Here is a 6,579-nt window from a genome sequence, read left to right on the forward strand (position 1 = left end):
ATGTAATAAATTGCCAAATGTGCCGATCTAATTAGTAAAGTAGTTTATAAAAACAATCACAATGTAGGGAATCAGCCGGTTGTTGTTTGGTCCGGACAATCCCTCGAGTGTACTAAAATCAAATGTTGTCTCCTTCATCGTGTATGCATGATGCATTAGTTTAATCATCACAATATAAGTAATTGATGTTTATTCTAATCTGGTTTTTTTAATGGGATACGGTCATATGAATGAAGATACGGGTGAGTATGATAGTGAACTAAAATCAAATGATGTCTTCTTCATCGATTTTTAATTAAAGAGAATGAATCATTCCGTATAATTGCTGAAGTTGGCCCCAAGATTGTAGCAAATGGAAGAAATTCCGAGTTAATCTAAGAAAGTTTACATGACACGTGACGCTCTGCTTATGAGTTGTTCACTCCATGTAATCTTCATACACATTAAAAATATTAATCTTGAGTTTAAATATTAAAGTATTTACCACTAGGCTATTACTTGTGTTCATGTTATCATTGCAACAACAAAATATATAAGTAATTGTATATGTTATTAATGTAGTAACCCGGGGCATCGCCCAGGCCCAAAAACTAGTTTATAGTTATTAACTGTATAATATTACATGTTGGCAGTATATTAAAATGCATTATTGTTTATTTGTAAGTCATTGATTGTGTATTTATAGTTATTTATTGTATTAATAGGTGTTGATTGTATAATATTAGTCGTTGACTGTGTATTATGTAGATGTATTACGAAAATGCAATGTTGACGGTACATGAGGCCCACATTAATGACACAGGATTGTACTTGGGGCCCGCATTTAATGGCATTTTCGTAATAAAATGATAATTTATTTACGAAATTGCCATTTAATTGGGAGAAATTTCTCAATCAATGAGATTAAGACCCTGTTTAGTTCACCTTATTTTAGGACCTTATTACTTATTTCAGATTTAATCAGATCAGATCAGACCAGACCAGATCAAATCAGATCAGATCAGAAAAAAATTCATTTTTCAGTAGTGTATTTCTTCGATTTCCATTTTGTGAGCAGGTCCATTTTGTAACCATTGGAGTTACTCTTAAGCCTTTTTTTATAGTAGTGTATTTCTTCGATTTCCTATCTTATCTCCGGTTGGAGCTTCATGTCAAAAAAAAAAAAACATAATCAATGGTACGTATTACAAAAATCATATGGATATTGAGTACTTTGTATGTAATGCTTGACTTGAAATCAAATTTTGGGTTATAAAGTAAGATTTGATGAAATATAATAATAGTAAGGGGGTGTTTGGTTTGAAAGAGGTAAAGGAAATGGAATCAACAAAGGAAAAAAAGGGGAAAAGAAACAATAAAGATTCTTATACGGTTATACCCATATACTATAAATATATGCGTTTATTAGTAATAAGATTCACGCCTGTGGGTATTACTACGTACTACCTCCGTTTCACAAAGTTCTTTACCGTTACTATTTGCACGAACTCCAATGCAATATTTAACTACTAATATATCCAATTTAATATGTGAAAATGAATAACGAGACCAGTCTAACAAAATCTTACATGTAACATTTTGATGTATATAATAGGGGAAATTTACGGTCAAAATTTTCATACTTTAGAGTTTAGACACATTTCCAAAACGTAAAGAAATTTCTGAAACAGAGGTAGTACTGTAGTAGTTGACAAGAGATCACAAACAATTACGTTGTAAATGTTAACCAACTGATTGATTAGAACGTAACGCAAAACAAAAGTCACAATTCTTTTTCTTTTATTAAGGTAATTCCGAACAGAAATAAATTTCACACACCGGCTAGGAAAACCGTACCTTCAAATCAAGGTAAATTCACACAAAAATAAATAAAAGTAAATTACAGTACAAAAAAATTACAACTCGATAAAACAAAGAAAGTAAATAGGAAGCACAAGTTTATAGTGGTATTTGTGAATATTATCAAATATCAAGGCTTTTGACAAGTGCCCCCAAAAAAGCGGCCTGAACAATTGCTTTTACCACAACAGTGGCCTTGACCTCCACCACAATTTTGCCCGACTTGTTTGCAGCTTGGGCTTGGGTCTACATTGAAAAACAATCTATTAACATTGTAATTATAGAATTCTAATTCTAATAATATTAATAACACTCCATAAATTAAATGATAAGAAGATTTTGTCAAATACACCCTCTAAAACTTGACACTTTGTTGATTACAACATCATCTGATATTTAAAATTACAATGTCCGGACAGGTTCTAACACACGGAGAATTAAGGGAAGTGATGTCACTAGTAATAATAAAAAATAAATAAATAATATTTCAATATTTTCTTAGAAATAATAACTAAATGAGTTTAAATAATGATTTTTTAAAATATAATTTTTCTTTGTAAAGTAACTTTTATTAAAAAAAAATATTATTCCGTATGTTTTTTTTAAAAATCATTTTTATTAATGAAGTTTAAGAAATAATTTTTAAAAAAATGTTTTTAATTAGTATTTATAAAAAATATTTTATTATCAATGATATCACTTTTTCGTTTTCTTGTAACAGGATTTGACCGGATAATGTAGTTTTATATATCGAATGACTTTTCAAGTTGTAGTTTGAAAAAATAAAAGTTTAAGGTTGTACTGTAAATCCGTAAAATAACATGTTTAAGGGTGATATTTTTAAAATTTTAAAAATAATAACAATAACAATAATAATAATAATAATAATAATAATAATAATAATAATATTTGACTTTGTTAGCATTTGATTTATAATAATAATAATAATAATAATAATAATAATGCCAAAGGTTAGCTTGACTTACATGGTTTGCATTGGAAACTACTGTCCCGGGTGGAACAATAAAAGCCCGCACAACAGCTTTTAAATAATCCACGACACGATTCAAATCCTATACTACACTCTCCTGTTGCTTTTCCAGCCATCATTTGCACTGTCAAATTTGAAAAAAAATACTAAGTATTTTATCATTTGCAGTGTCAAAATTGAAAATAAATACTAAGTATTTATTTTTAATTAAGTAAGAAGAAATAACTATACTAAACCAACATTTATTATAATTTATAAGGTTAGTACAGCCACGTAGGTTTATACTTAAGCAACTTTTAAGCATTTAGCACCTTATGGAACTCTTTATCCTGTGACTTTCAAGTTACAAGGCGAGTTATCTACAAAATCTACAAACTTGTGTAAATATTCCGTGTATTGTAGACAAATAAGCTAGTACACTATCTAGACGAAGTACTTAAATTAGTGAAGTACGGAGTACTCCGTAGATAAAAACAAGCAAATATAAATACAATTAATTACCGAGAGCTAGGATGAGAAGAATCGCTATTGTATTAATCTTCTTAGACATGTTGATGGAACCCGATTTTACGACTTGTGAATATTAATTAAGTGTTTGTTTAAGGGACTATTTCTGATCTTAATTCGGAAGTTAATCGCATTGTCCCTATTTATACTACAGACTAGTCACTAGCTAGTTTGGTTCAAATAATTAGTTGGTATAATGGTATATAATTATATATTGATACTAATAAATAGAATCAGGCTGCCAGCTCCAACTAATTATATGCTTTTCAACTTTCATCCATTATTTTGTATATTTATTCAGTTGGTAACTAATCGTGCATTAATCGTGTATGCATGATGCATTAGTCCAGCTACGGTACGAGGAGCGAGTTTAATCATTGTTACTCCTTCCATTTTTTAAATAAATCACTTCAACTTTGAACTATTTATATATTACCTCTGTTTTATAATATGATATTTACAGTTAGCATTAACACAAATGCATGCACGTGATAAGATGTGTAAAAAAGTGGGTTGTGTGTATAATAAAACAGGGCTAAAGTAAAAGAGATAGTCTGAAAAAGTGAGTAGATGTAAGAAAAAAAATGAATAAAGTAAGAGAAAGTGAGTGAAAATATGTGAATTTTGTAAGATAAGACTTAAGAGGGGTAAGTTGATCATTTTCATGACCAAAAATAGCATAAAGCAACAGACTAAAGCGGAAAGTGTCATCTTCATCTTCTAGTTCTTCACCCTCCTCTTCATATGATGTATCTTCATTATCATCCCCTGATCGGATTGGGTCTTCCTCGTACTCTTCATCATCTTCTTCAATTACCGGTTCCGTATACTTCTTACGCTTACTAGTGCCGGGTACCTAGGGAAAATTATCCTTAACAACTTCATTCATTGAAAATTTATGCTATACGAAAACATATTCGTGATTAAGTAATGAACAAACATATTCATGATTAAGTAATACACAATTTATAATGATTGGATCCAATTTAACAACTTTCATATTATTTAATCCACCCTTAACAACACTCACCCATTGCTTATTTGATTCAGTGTGACCCTTTTTGAAGATCGACCATCCTGAAATTACAAGGGGCCATCAAAGTACAAGTACATCCATTAGAATACAATCAAATAACGATTCAACACCTAAAGAATACCAAACAAATAAGACACTGAATATGAGCAAACTACTAAACTAACAATAACTTCAGGGTTTGAACCTTTAAGAATACTAAGCGAATACCAAACAAATATGAGCAACATATGAGAAAATAACCAAAACATTATCAAAGTCTCTATATATTTTAACTCCTAAGAAGACAAAGTTTCCTCAATTTAAAAACCATTTAACATACTAATAAACATTTTCATAAATTAAAGACCAGTTGAACAAAAATGAAAACAACAAGACAAATTACAATTGAACAAAAGGACAATTATAACTTATAAGACCTCGGAATTAAATAATAATTAGGTTATACTAATCAGGTTTCTTCATACAAACTTAAAAAGCCAAACACCCAAATTCAAAAAACGTTTATTTACTACTACATTAGAATTTCACAAACCCAGAAACAACAACAAAGACAAACAAAGTTACATGCATCTTCAAAACATATCATAAGTCCTGAAATCAAAAGAAAATTCAAACCCTAATTACATCATAATTAAATTTCCCAAAAATCCTGAAATCAAAAGAAAATTCAAACCCTAATTACATCATAATTAAATTACCCAAAAATTCGAAATAAACAAACAGAATTCTAACAAAATAACTATCAAATAATATTTTTGAAAGCTTAAATCTTTACCTGTAATGACAAGTAGAACCAACTTCCTCCCTCCTCAACCCAAAAAATAAGTTTTCAATATGCAGTTTCCAAAAACGCGGCTACAAAAACCCTAATATATACTGAAGTGACGCCAGTTATGAACAGCGGTTGAGCGTTTCAAGGAAGTTAATGAAAAGGAGAGTTTCCGATTTTGGAGGGAGAGGAAACGAGCGGGAAGTTTGGAGAGAGAGGGAGTTAAATTTCCAAATTAATTATTAAAAATTTACGTACAGTTGCCTAATTTATTACCCAATTAAATTAAAAGGAAAACAATAAATTTTTTGAAATTTGAAAATTCAACCAGAAATCTAGAGAGATAATGGAAAATTAAAGGGAAAAGAAAATGGGAATGGGCCAAACAAAAAAAGGACTTGAAAATACCAATTTACCCCGGGTATACCATTTCAATGGTATAGTAGTTAGAGTCTCAGAAAGCCTCTAAGTTATACACCCAAATACAAACGACTAGGTGTACCACTGTACCGTGTACTTCCATAAAAAATTTACACATTTGTGCATATACTTTATGGTACACATAACTTTAAATATATCTCAACTGCTGCAACTGCAAACTGCTATCTTGCTAAACACTTACAAAATTTTACAAGTAACGTATTAACTGAAATAAATTTAGATAAAAAATCTGTTCTATTAAGATAATTTCGGATAAAATAAGTTGAATCATACGTAAACTCTTAACAAGAAAGTAGTCCTAAAGCAAAAAAAAAAAAAAAAAACTCTTAACCTTTCCATCCTTGAGCAAAACTTAAATAAAACTTCCTACCTGCCTTATCTTTACCTCTGTAGAGGATTAACCATTGTGCCAACAAAGAGTATAGCACCTGAAAAATCTTCCTGTTAGTTTCGTAGAGTTCCACAAGAGGGGGGGTGAATTGATTTTTTGCAGTTTTATAAATTATATGCGATAAGACTCAGCAGTATGTTTGATATAATAACCTTGTACCTTTTCGTATTTACCATATACTTTCCTAATGCTTCATAGAAGCTTAATTCTTGCAGCTTCATTTGTAGGCCTTGACTTCGTCAACTTGTTCTATTGCTGCTTCACGGATTAATCTGACTTGTTCTCTTTCCTTCAAGGCTGCTTCATTCTTATCAATACATATTGAGAGTAGCTCTTTCACTTACAGACCTGTCATTCTAGAATGTAGAACGTAAGCACAAATAAGCTTGTCATCATCAAAACTCAGGGATCAACAATTTTGTAGACACCTACTTTTATCCCCGTTCCCGCAAGGGAAAGGTTCGATGATGAAGCATAAATCTCCACTTGACAACGCATCTCCTATAAAATAAACGAATCTCGATTCCCCATTTCATTTCACCCGAAACCTGCTATTTATGGAAACCTGCTAAAAATAGTAACTGCCGTAAAGGGTAGCTTCTAAA

This window comes from Spinacia oleracea, chromosome 5, assembly GCF_020520425.1.
Source record: "Spinacia oleracea cultivar Varoflay chromosome 5, BTI_SOV_V1, whole genome shotgun sequence".
NCBI classification, from domain to species: Eukaryota; Viridiplantae; Streptophyta; class Magnoliopsida; order Caryophyllales; family Amaranthaceae; genus Spinacia; species Spinacia oleracea.